Below are 13,595 nucleotides of genomic sequence, written 5' to 3'. Positions count from 1 at the left end.
GATCCCTGAATGTCCTGCTTTTCCTTAGGATGTCCCTATTTTCACTGGAGAAATGTTGAACAGTATAGAGTATCTGACCCCCAAGCCATCTGAAGGCAATCCTGTATAGGGAAGGTTTTTTTTTAATGTTTAATGGTTTGTTATGTTTATATATATGTTGGAAGCCACCCCGAGTGCTGGGGCAACCCAATAAGATGTGTGAGGTATAAATAGTAAAATTATAATTATGGAATGGGACATCCCTATTTTCATCGGAGAAATGTTGGAGGGTATGCTCCCCCACACTTAAATTAGGCTCCTGAAAATAATTAGGCCCCATGAAAATGGGGAGTGTATTTTGGTGCATGTAAAATGACTTATCTAGTACTGATCACAAATTTCTGGGCTCACGTGTGCCCAGAGATACCCTTTTCCTTAATTCCTCCCCAGCTGAGCTACTGTTTTGCAACTGATTCTAGGGATCAAAAGAAGTGGACCCTGTTCACACCTGGCCCTTTGCTGGAGACTGGAGTGTAATAGAATAAAGGAGTCTGCTCTGTTGGTCAGGTGAGGGCAGAAGGCCAGGCTCCTAGTTAAGGATGTAAGAAGGCATCATTTTCTGCTCCACCACGCACTCATCACATGCAGCACTGTTTCCATTTCACTGCAACTCATGTTCTTCTAAAAACTATGCTTATGTGTCCCAAAATTACATCACTTACATAAGTTTCATAAATTATTTACTTTGTCATTACATTATGTCTCTCCATTCATTTCAATGTAATGGCAATGTGATGCAAATCGAGAGGAAAAAATGTAATTGATTGCATATGAAAGAAGCAACAATAGTGAATACCAATCATATCCACAAATTGATTTCCATTCCAGACATGGGATGAATAAGTGAACATTGACAATTTCCACTCCAGTTTCCATTGAACTTTCCCAACACCCCTTCTCCTAGTACTATTTATAGAAGCCCTGGCCAATCCAGAGGTTTCATATCACCTGCCCATCTCAGGGAGCGGATGTCATCTTCTTTTTTGTGCCTTAGAGCCCACAGCCCTGGATAAATTACTAGGCTACATTCCAGATTATGAGGTTCCCTTTTCAACAAGTCCCAGGTCCCCTGGCAAACAGCTTAATCTGCAATATTGATTTGCAAACTAGAAAGCTGTGTGCTTACATAAAAATTTGATTTCCCCTGGAAGTGTTAAGAACAACTCTGGCATACAGTAGACGGCTAAGGAAGCTGTGGAATCACCTACCTAAAGCTTTGGTAAAGGAGAACAACTGTGTACCTGCCATGGATATCCCCAGAGTTTCCCCTTTTTATTTCAGTGCTCATAAAGGACTTTCTGGAGGGCAGAAGTATTTCCAAAAAAAGCCTCTTAAAAAAAGTATTGTTTGCTGTAATTGGGTTGTATCAAACTAAGTTCTGCTTAGAGTGTCTGCTCTGAAGATAATGAATCTACGTTAGTCACGCCCACTAATTTCAGTGGGTCTACTTTGAGTATGCTAGAATTAGGTATCACCCATTGTTTTCCCTATCTGCTGCTGTTCGATACCAGTATTTTTTGTTAGGGTTTCTTTCACCTTCCTAGGGTGATATCAACCACTCAGAGATTACATAGTGAACTAATGTCATCAAGGCACTACACAGTCAGTCAGATTGGGCTATATGATGGCATCATTAGGTTGTATGGAGTGTTAGGGAAGAAGCAGTATCTCTGGTGGGGGACATGCCATGCTCCTTCTGGGGTACGAGGAACTAGATCAGGCTGTCAGGAAGGTCCCAGCCTGCAAACACATGTTCCTGCTGGGAGATGTCAATATCAGCATTGGGGATGAATTCCAAACAAAGATGTGCTCTCTCATTCTCAGCATGCTTGTACCTGTGTCTCAGGGACATCTATGCTGGTTCGGTCATGCCCACAGAATGGAAGATAGCAGGACCCCCAAGTATGTGCTCTACAAGGAGCTGGCTTAAGGCACCAGGCCATTGGCAGGCAAACTCTGCATTGCAAATATGTCAGCAAACATGGCATGAAGGCTGGCAACATTAACCTCGCCATGTGGGATTCCCTTGCAGATGACCTCAGTGCCTGGAGGCAATCAGTCAAGTCATCTGACCCCAGCATTGACCAGAGGAGGAATGACCACTGGGTGGATGGCAGAAAGAAGAAAGGCCTGCTTCAGCACAACCAGACACCTTCATTTGCCCCAGCTGCAACGAAACATGTCTCTCCTGTATCAGCTTCTACAGCCACAGCAGACGCTGTAACTCTGCAATGGTTTGACTTCACTCCCCAAAGGTACACTCTTCCCAAGACCGTTTCCCAAGACAGAAGAATACCAACTGAGGACAAACAAAGCCAACTGAGAATGTCAGCAATTCTTCATGTATCAGCCACATGGATGATCCCAGTCAACTAAATCAGTGATTCCTCTCACTCTGCATGGATGAGCACCTTTTTCCTCTTTCAATGCAACTTCCCCAAAATAATCCATGAAAATGTTCGTGAAAAGCAGTTCCCCCTTTGGCTCTTCCCTAGCACACTATGCTGTCCAGGAAGGATTTTTAGTGAATCTTGCCATAGTGCAGGAGACCAGACGTAGGAGACTCTGGACAATAAATCAATAATGCTTTCTTTGCTGCAGGAACAGAGTTCATTATTGATGGGAAAGAAAGGGGAAAGTAATATGCACTTCATTTTTTAAAAGGAAACAAAACTAAAGGTTTGTAAAACAATTGCCCTTGGGATTTCAGTTATTTTAGCCCGTATTCTAGTACAGCTTGGGGGCAACCTGTCAGTTTTGTGCAAGTATATTTCATCTAAAACAAATGCTATGACAGTCACAGAGGCCACACAAAAAAAAACAAAACCCTGGACTACCAAAGTGTAAATGAGCAATCTCCATTATGAAAAGGGCAGCGGAGATCTGGGGGATGCTTTCGTTGACCTATTTTGATGGGAACTTTGCTGATAAATGCACACAATACAGGTTAGAGAGGAATCCAATTATAAAGCGATTAAGAAAGCACAGCCTGTCAACTTCCTTGATTGGCTGAATGTGTGTAACCTTCTCTTATTAACAGGAGGTGTAATGAATACAATGCACCTGGCACAAAGAAGAATGCGGGATCCATATGGATGCACTATTTGCATACAAAGCTGCAACAGTCCATTTTGAATATGCCTCACTTTACCTTCGTCAAAGCTGTACAAGGGTCATGTCTAAGGCTCCAAGTTCCGTAGATGATGGAATTTAGCCGGTTGGGAAAACACTAACGAAAGAAACAGAAGAGCCATTTTGTAAATATTGGGTAAAAGGTTTCTGCTAATGGTCTTTATAACCCTTCATTTTATCAAAAGTTGTGTCCATCGCTATGCCAAATTAATCTGCAACAGCATTTTAGTTGAATAAAAGTTTGCTACGTATTTATTGTTCTGACCAATGAAGTCAATTAAATATGTGGCAAAATATTGTGGCTCCTTAAAGACTGACATACATACATGCTGCAACGTATTATTAATATTAGCTTTCTACAGTGGTACCTCGGGTTAAGAACTTAATTTGTTTTGGAGGTCTGTTCTTAACCTGAAACTGTTCTTAACCTGAGGTACCACTTTAGCTAATGGGGTCTTCCCCTGCCACCACACGATTTCTGTTCTCAACCTGAAGCAAAGTTCTTAACCCAAGGTACTATTTCTGGGTTAGCGGAGTCTGTAACCTGAAGCGTCCGTAATCCGAGGTACCAGTGTATTCCACCTTTCCTCTAGGGAGTTCAAGGTTCTTCCCCTCCCCATTTTACCCTCACAACAACCCTGTGAGGCAGCTTAGGCTGAGAGACAGTGGCAGGCTCACGGACACCCAGTGAGCAATATGTCTGAGGGGAGCTTTTTAACCCTGTTATCTCACATCCTAGTCCAACACTCTAAGCCAGTGGTTCTCTAGCTTTTTTCTCTGAACCACACTTTCAAAATAAAAATTGGCTTGCGCCAATTTTTTGATTGATAAGAAATATATTGGAAAACAAAAGGAAACAACTCCTAGCAGTTGTATAGTTGTAGATTTGTATATTAGGGAACAGGTCCATAAAACTGCATATAGCAGAGAAAATAACAGATAATAATAATTAAGGGAAATTGCTTGTGGGGAAATGTGTACATTAGGCAAAATGACATACAAACATGGGTTTATTAGGAGAAATTCACACTATACTGCTGATGCATATTCATGAGGACTTAAAAAATACTATGAACAGTTATGGAAATGTGGCAAACTGAACACAAGACTGGAAAACTGAGAAACTGAGAGAGCCTCTCCTCCTTCCGGAGGAGAGGGGTTGTGAGCGGGAGACGATTCCCGCGTCACGCAGGGGGCGTCCTGCCCCCTGCCCCTCATCATCGCTGGCGCACCACGCCTCCCAGCTGGGCATCCAATTAGGAGACACTGTGGGGGCGTGGTTTAGCCGCTCAAATGCGGCCGCGCCAGCTTTCCCTGCCATTGCACTCCTGATCGTCCACGAGAAACTGAGAGGTACCAAAATAAGCAAATTTGCCCATCCATATTGTACCATAGACTCTGTTCTTATTGTTCCCAGAGGTCACATGGAAAGTTCTCCAGCAGCAGTAGGAAGGCCGTTTACCTCCTACACAGTTAGGAAACCTCTACCTTCAGAATAAATAATCTTTTATCCTGTGTTCCCTAGTTAGAAATCTGAAAATATATCCATATGTTAAGGGGTGATTGTAGTGTCCAGATGCAAACATTGATGATTCTGCTTCATTTTGCATCTATTTTTTTAGATATCATTAGTTATTGTGCAGAGATGGGAATTTCCATATTTGGGATGCTTGTGGTTTAATTAGACACCCTTCATCCTGGTGGTGGGTGTTCATTAAAAGTTTGTCCTACTCGGTATGATCTTGGCCCGCAATGAAACCCTGAGCTGCCATCCTTGCCAAATTAGCAGAGAATCAAAACAAACAGGCCATCTCCATGGCCCTTTTACTGCATATAAAAATGTGCAAAAACATTTTTAAATCTCCTGGAACAATCTGTTTGGATAAGATGTTAATGCATTTATTGAAGATGTTGACATTTAAGAGAGAAATTTATGGTTCATAAAGAGAGACACAGCGATTCCCAAGTTGGACTGTAAAAATCAGGGAAGTGACACATGTTGATTGCAAGTCAACACTTAAAAGTAACAAATGAGTCTCTAAATTATATTTATAAACTTTATGTACTAGCTGCTACTTAAATACTAACCTTATAGGAATTATTCAGGAAGCCAGGGCATGGACATTTTAGTGTGTGTGTGTGTGTGTGTGTGTGTGTGTGTGTGTGTTTAATGATCAAATGGTTTGAAGGGAAATGTAAAGTTGATTATTTATTTTCTATATTCCTGTATATATCTGAAAGCTCCTCTGCCATACTAATGAGTGTCAGAATATGAAGAAGTTGCTTGTCACTGATCCTGGACTTGTGAACCTTGACCTTTCCTCCTGCACCAGGCTCATTCCTGCCAACCCTTCATCTTGTGAGAGCTCTAGTACTGGATTAGATCCTTTCCTGCTGAAGAGTCTGTATCATTGCCCTACCTTAATAAAGACTACTTCTTTACAAGAGCATCTGTTATTGTTTTGTGGGGTGGGAATCAGGACACTCAGCTTATGCTGGTGCATCCATTCAAACACCTCCATCACAGCATTTCTCCCCTTTTCCAAGCACACATGAGCTTTATATGATGGGGTGGCAAGCAAACAGCATTACCAAAATCAATAGCAAATGCAAATGTTTCCCTATTTCCCTATTTCCCTAGCTCTCTATTCATTGGTTGGGCAGGAAGGACTGTAACCAATCAAGCTTAGGACTGAAAAAGTGACCCAAAGTGCAGGAGAAAGCTAAGCCACAGGTCATTTAAGGACATGACCTTATCTGGGAATTTGACCTGTTCACAAGTTACTCCATGGAAGGACACAATGCATCTCAAACTCTCTAGAACTGTATCACTTGACTCAAAGTAACAATGGAGAAAGAAGCAGAAGATGCTGCTTTCATGTGTGCACTTCTACAAGGAATGCTTCTTTTTAATCATGAAAATTTTGCATTTAAATATCAGTTGAAGTACATATTGCAACACATTTCCTCTCAAAATGCACATTTTATGTGTGTTTTGCTTTTTTGGTTTATTATTATTTTTAGCTAAGAAATAGGTTGGAACATTTGGAAAATGTGACTACATTCTGGTCACCACATGAGTGAAGGAGGTACAGATCAGGTCACTTCCTATTAGAATTTTTAAAAAAGACTGGATTTTTCAGGCATCTCTACTTATAATGTGCAGGTTACACACATCCTGGACTGTTTATAGTATATTTGTGTGGCTGTACTTTATTGCACCTTGCCTGCTTTGCAAAAACACTCTCTGTGTGTGTTTGTATGCTAGTTTATAGATTTGTGTAGCGCTTATCACCGCGGTAGTTATTATGATGGAACGTTTTGATCAATGTTGTAAGCATTTTCCTACTCATAAAATCATTCAATATTTACATTCTGTGAATTATACTCTCTGTGCATGGTTCCTGAAAGAAGCTGAAAAGGAGGTATGTTACAGTCTCACTCTTATTAGGGTATCTTCATTCCAGAGTCATAGGAGAAGCCTTCTCATTCTCATGCACCTAATCCATGCCTGATGGCATCAATAACAATATTTTGTCAGTCCAGATATGTGGCTTTCCATTTATGTGAAAGCTGTTAAATGGAAGAATGCCCACATACTCACTTTCATATTGTCATGATGGCTGGTCTGCATCTGATGAATTTCAGTTTTAGCTGCAAATAATCCAATATAACCCAAGACTCCTGTCCAATACTAATTGTACTCATTCAAGTAGGCCCATTGAAATTAATGGACAAAACTAATGTAGGGCAGATCCATGCTTAAAGCACAGCCACTGCACATTTAAAGCACATGACTCCCCCCAAAGAATACTGAGAAATGTCATTTCCACCTCACAGGGCTACAATTCCCAACACCTTTAACAAACTACAGTTCCTAGGATTCTTTGGGAGAAAGTCATATGTTTTAAAATGTCTGTTCAGTGTGCTTCGAATGCATGTTATGGATCTGGGCTATGTTAAGATCACTATAGGAAACATTTCTGAACCAAAGTGGTATGTGGTGGGTGTAAATAAAGGTAAGAATATAAGAAAAGCAGTGCTAGGTCAGACTAAATGTGCATGTTGTCTAGCATTCTGCTTTCCAGCCAGATGCCTCTGGGGAGTATAAAGGGCTGGAGGAATAGCAATCATAAATCTCTGCCCCAGTGATCATACAAGTCTTGTGTTTGTTGCAGGGCAGTGGAGGGAACACAGCAGGAAAGAGGCAGAGATGACATAGCAAGCAGATGAATAATTATTTTTGTTTATTCTAAAATATTTAAACACCACCTTCCTGCTAAAATCAAAATAGAACCTAGTTAACAAGTTTAAAAGGAGAGAGAGAGAGAGAGAGAGAGAGAGAGAGCACAACCAAATGAAATCATAAAAATAGACCAAAACAATAGAAAGAACAAGGCGGGGTAGTGCAGGAAAAGAACACAGCAAAGGAACATTAACTCTCAACGCCAAAAGCCATCAAAAACAAAGTCTAGATGGTAAGCAAATGCGGATATGTGCCCTTAAGCTGTCCCCCCTCCAAAAAATGGGGAGTAACAGTACAGTCTTGTGCAGAAGTATTCTCCACTGAGTTCAAGAAGGATTAACTAAGTGTTTATAAGCTGCATTGCATTATGGTCTAAAAGCGGGGGTAGGGACAAAATTTCAGCCCAGGGGCCACATTCTGTTCTAGACAACCTTCTGAGGGCCACATGCCACTGCTAGGTGAAGCCAGAGGTAAAAGTGGGTGGGTGTAGTGTATGTATCTTTGTAGTACCGGGCAGTTTCTTCACACCTTCACACACCCCTCTGTATTCTCCACCCATACATGCAAGGGTCATTATCAGAGTTCAAGGACACATTCCATTCAGGCAAAAACACACAAGGAGGGTGTGGCACAAGCAAAGTGATGGCCTGGGAAGAGGTCCAAGGGCCAGGTGGAGAGAACTGGGGTGAGGGGCATGAGGGTCCCCACCACTGTGCTAAGGAGTTAAACAAATACACTTGGCCAGGTGCAAAATGCCAATACAGTGGTAAAGCTAAAGGGACCCCTGACCATTAGGTCCCGTCGTGGCCGACTCTGGGGTTGTGGCGCTCATCTCACTTTCCTGGCCGAGGGAGCCGGCGTACAGCTTCCGGGTCATGTGGCCAGCATGACTAAGCCGCTTCTGGCGAACCAGAGCAGCACACGGAAACGCCGTTTACCTTCCCGCCGGAGTGGTACCTGTTTATCTACTTGCACTGGTGTGCTTTCGAACTGCTAGGTTGGCAGGAACAGGGACCAAGCAACGGGAGCTCACCCCGTCGCAGGGATTCGAACCGCCAACCTTCTGATCGGCAGGTCCTAGGCTCTGTGGTTTAACCCACAACACCACCCACATCCCAATACAGTGGTACCTCAGGTTAAGTACTTAATTCGTTCTGGAGGTCTGTTCTTAACCTGAAACTGTTCTTAACCTGAAGCACCACTTTAGCTAATGGGGCCTCCTGCTGCCACTGCACCGCCACTGCACAATTTCTGTTCTCATCCTGAAGCAAAGTTCTTAACCCGAGGTACTATTTCTGGGTTAGCGGAGTCTGTAACCTGAAGCATATGTAACCCAAGGTACCACTGTATTTATATGAAAGGGCTTCCCGTGGTTTTGGGGATACTGGGGAGGGGGAGAGAAATCCTATTGTAAAGCTAGAATGGAGGGTATGCATTGAATGTAGATCAGAAAGGAAATATGCATCCAGCGAGTTCATGCCCTGTCCCTTCAGTAGAACTTCCAAAGTCTCCGCAGGTGTACCCAAAATGCGCTGCTTCCTAAAATAGACCATTCATTCTATTTCAGTATCTCCTTTTTTTACCTCTCTCTCTCTCTCTCTCTCTCTCTCTCTCTCTCTCTCTCTCTCTCTCTCATCTTTATTCTAGATGCTAATGCCTAGCTACTAGTCATATGTCACATCTCTCCCACGGCACATCATTCTGAAAGCTCAGGCAATCATTTTCAATACTTCCTAAGGAACTGATACACCACTGAATTCTGCAGACGGACAGTGTCTAACAAGAGGAAGCCAACAAAAGGGAGGCAGCAGCAGCAACCTGCTGCATTCTGGAGGTGTCAAAACTGAATTAAAACATGGAACCAGATACATGGGAATAATCATTTTGGAAAGGGGGGGGATTGCATCAGTCAAAATGTTATTTTATTTTTATTCATGAGGACAGGGAGTAATTCTCTTGAAGCTTTACCTCCTGTAATTTATTATCGTTCATCTTATTTGTACAGCAGTGAGGATAGAAGAGGATAAAAGCATTATTCCATTGCCTCTGTTTCGCTCCCTCTCTCCCTCCCTCTCTTCCTCCAGATAGAAGAGACATAGTGTAAGCAGAGCCAGTTGTGACACCAAAATACAGTATTTTTGGAACAATGAAGGTTGCATAAACATGTACGGTTTGGAAGAAACCATCAGAGGGAGAGTGAAACAAAGCAAAACATGCTGATTTACCTATAGTGGCCTTTCGCAGACCTGGTACCTCCCAGATGGTTTTGGACTACAATTCCCCCTGGCAATGGTGGCTGGGGCCAGTCGGAGTTGGGTCCAGTGGGGTTTGGGGGCACCAGGGTGGGGAAGGATGCTCTATACATTCTCAATGGGTAGCATTCACATTTAATGCTCTGCCAACTTTTGCCTATGGTCCCATCCACCTCTGTCATGTAGCCTTTGGAAGGTTATCCAGAAGATACATACCCATCAGGTTGAAAACTTTTCCCCACCCTTGTGCTGGTATATAGTACAACAATCCCCCTTTGGGGCAACCATGAGCAGCAGAACTGAACTTCCCATTCAGTCTTCCTGGCATTAGGTAAAGGTAAAGGTACCCCTGCCCATACGGGCCAGTCTTCCCAGACTCTGGGGTTGTGCGCCCATCTCACTCAAGAGGCCAGGGGCCAGCGCTGTCCGAAGACACTTCCGGGTCACGTGGCCAGCGTGACATCGCTGCTCTGGTGAGCCAGAGCTGCACACGGAAACGCCGTTTACCTTCCCGCTAGAAAGCGGTCCCTATTTATCTACTTGCACCCGAGGGTGCTTTCGACTGCTAGGTTGGCAGGCGCTGGGACCGAGCAACGGGAGCGCACCCCGCCGCGGGGATTCGAACCGCCGACCTTTCGATCGGCAAGCCCTAGGCGCTGAGGCTTTTACCCACAGCGCCACCCGCATCCCTTTCCTGGCATTAACACAAAGGTAATTTTTCACTGCTCTGTAGGAGAGAAGCCTCCAACCGCTTTCATGTTCCCATGCAGGGACAATCCATCCACCAGTTATCATACGCTTTCAGGCTAACTTAATGTAGTTGCAAGATTTTATACAAAGTTAAGAAAGTATAGCCCTACCACTGAATAATTTGCTGGTCTTATCACAGCTCTTTTGTATTCACAGGAAATTCCTCAGATGTTTTGCCTGAGGAGAGACACCTCCTCCTGCCCCCCTAAATATATATATATATACTGCTTTAAATTATGCTTTAGGCAATTTTTTGGTGTCTGCTAGCAACTGGGTGCTTTGTTCATCATAATAAACCTTGAAGAGATGGAGATCTGCTTTGTTAGCCACATCAAAAGGCGTGGTGTTTCTTGACCAAATATCCAGAACAAGTACAAAACCTCCCATGGCTGCAATGGTAGAAATCCCAGTACTTAAGCTTTGCTTAGGTCTATGTGGAGTCTAGGCCTCAAGGGTTCTGTGCTCCTTCTGACTCACCAAGATTAGAAAGTATGATGTTTATCGCTTCCGAAAGGAGAAATTCTTTGCTTTCCAAAGGGTCATAGCACTTGCCTGTAGCCCTAGATTTTCCTGAGCTATCATAACAATATTATTATGTAGCAAGGAGTTTATCTGAGGTCATTGTGGTATTAGTAATACTTTTCTTCTAACTTTTGTCTGGTTGGACCGGAATCACACAGCATGTGCACAATTTCTTGCTCATTTTCATTTCTGCAGACGCTACTTTTGACGAGAGCGTGCCAATTAGTACCCTATGTGATTTTCTCATTAGCATCTGTAATCAGCCAGAGGAATGCTAGTAGCCACATTTCCACCAGTCAGCTCCCATTAGCCCTGAACGATTCAGTAGGGCCCAGGTTACGTGACCCATTTTATGTAATTATGTGACAGAACTTCTCAAACTCCGTTTCCATCACTGCCGCTTCTCAGCCCATTTTGTTCTTCAGGCTTATCTCGACATAAACTGAAATTTCTTTTTCTCATACTGTCCTCCGGTTTGAAATCTTCTGGGCACTGGCCTTGCTGAAGCGGTCAGAAGAAAACCACAGCCTTTTGACTGATGAGAAAGAGACATTTGAAGTCAATGGAATTACAACATCGATTTGCACCAGCAGCAGACGGCTTATTCTATATAGAGAGAAAAGTAGATGAGTGTTTGGTTTTTCAGGGAATATGTCCATGGTACATATACCACTGTCATTTAGAGACATAGGAATTCACATAGGGAGGCATGGCAGATCCAATTGCTATATCTATCTTTATTCAGCCTACAGCAACAGCCTACAGCCTACAGTTTCTTAAAACAGGATCTGTGCTATTAACAGCTGCATGAGAACTAGAAAAGCAACGAAGCTTTTGACATTTCTATGCTACAGCAGGCATCACCACTTGATTTTATGCAGCTATCAAAGTCACAAAGCCTTTACCCATAAAAAGATGGCAACCTTATAGTGCCTGCAACAATGGATATTCCTGCATGCTGTTGGGAAGAAGCCATACTACCATTGTGAATCAATCCACTCAGTCCCGGCTTCTTAGCACTGTATATATATGAGGAGACCCTAAGCTTGAAGCTGAAGCCTGTTCTGTCCTGCTCATTGTTAGTGGCGCTTCTGTCTTCCATGAATTTCTGTAAAGATTTAAGACCTCATGCATCACAAGGAATATCATATACACAGAGCTATTGTACCTATTTTTCATTCATGTCCATGAAACAAACCCTAGACCCTGCAGTCAACATACTTTCTACAGCCCAGGAGAATGCCCTCATTTATACTTAATGCTAAACCATGGTGAACATTAACCATAGTTACTAAACCATAGTTAAAGCTGTGGCATCTGGAAAATAACTTAGACATTGATTTTTTTATTATTGATTATCCACCTTTCATTCTAAGGTTCCAGAATATGCCACAGAATAGTTAAAAGCACCAGTGGGAACAACAGAGCCTTGAAAGTATTTTAATTTTTTCACTGCTTTTCATTCGTGGATCTGTAGTTTGGGGCAGTGGCAGACAATTTCACCTAGGACTTTCACCAACAATCCACAAGCCTCCTAAGAGTTGAAAGTCTAGTTACCCTTTAAGAGGCGAGTTGGCCAGCAGTGGGTGGAGTCTAGGAGAGATGGCTTGGAGCAGGCTTCCTCAACCTCAGCCCTCCAGATGTTTTGAAACTACAATTCCCATCATCCCTGACCACTGGTCCTGCTAGCTAGGGATCATGGGAGTTGTAGGCCAAAAACATCTGGAGGGCCAAGGTTGAGGAAGCCTGGCTTGGAGGCAGAGGCTTAGGAGGCTTCATTTAATTTCCAGTCCTTGCTGGAGCAAGTAGCTCACTCAGAGCTCTCCATTTGCAGTTTGAGCAAGCCAATCTCAAAATTCCAAATGAATTACATTGTTGTTTTGGATAATGGCCCTAGTATCAGAGACTTCACTTTCAAAGATGGTTTGCAGTGTTAAAAAGTGGTTTCCTTGCCTATTGCATCATAAACCAGTCTCTATACTGAACATTGCCTTTGACTCCCAGTGAGTTGCCAATTCAATTGTGCATCATTAAACTATAGATCTTGTGCCATCCTTTGGAGTCTTGTTCAAGTGAGCTTAACAAAGATGGCAAAACCAGCGTCCTGCAGGGACTCATTGGTTTCCACTTGGGCAATAATTTGTATTTTAAAAGCTGCACAAGAAAAAAAATTGGAAAAGTTCCTGGACATGCAACTATTACTCAAGTTCTGCCAGATGCAACCCAGTTTGAATCCTGAGCCTTCCTGCTTTAAGCACTAAACTGCAATATTCATACTGTGGTGTAGTAGCATTATTTTAATGGCTTCAAGGAAAGCCAGCCAGGTAACAGTGAAAACTGTAGAACTGAATATCTAGCTTTAGTTTCTGCCTTAGGAAGGGAAATTCTTTCTGATATTGCTCACCACACAGATTGGAATCTACACTTATAATAGCAGTTTGGGGAACATAAAGTGTTTATATAGGGACTTGGATTTAGTTTCCCAGTCTCCCCCTTTCTGTGGAGAGCTTGTGGTTCCTCGTATATTATTATTATTATTATTATTATTATTATTATTATTATTATTATTAATATTATTCCAGGCAGAGAGCCTTCTCGGTAGTGGCACCCACCCTGTGGAACACCCTCCCATCAGATGTCAAGGAGATGAGTAA

The sequence above is a fragment of the Podarcis gaigeae genome, assembly GCF_964106915.1.
Source record: "Podarcis gaigeae genome assembly, chromosome: 10".
Classification (NCBI taxonomy): Eukaryota; Metazoa; Chordata; class Lepidosauria; order Squamata; family Lacertidae; genus Podarcis; species Podarcis gaigeae.
The sequence above is the reverse complement of the archived record's forward strand: the minus strand, read 5'-3'. Positions refer to the sequence as shown.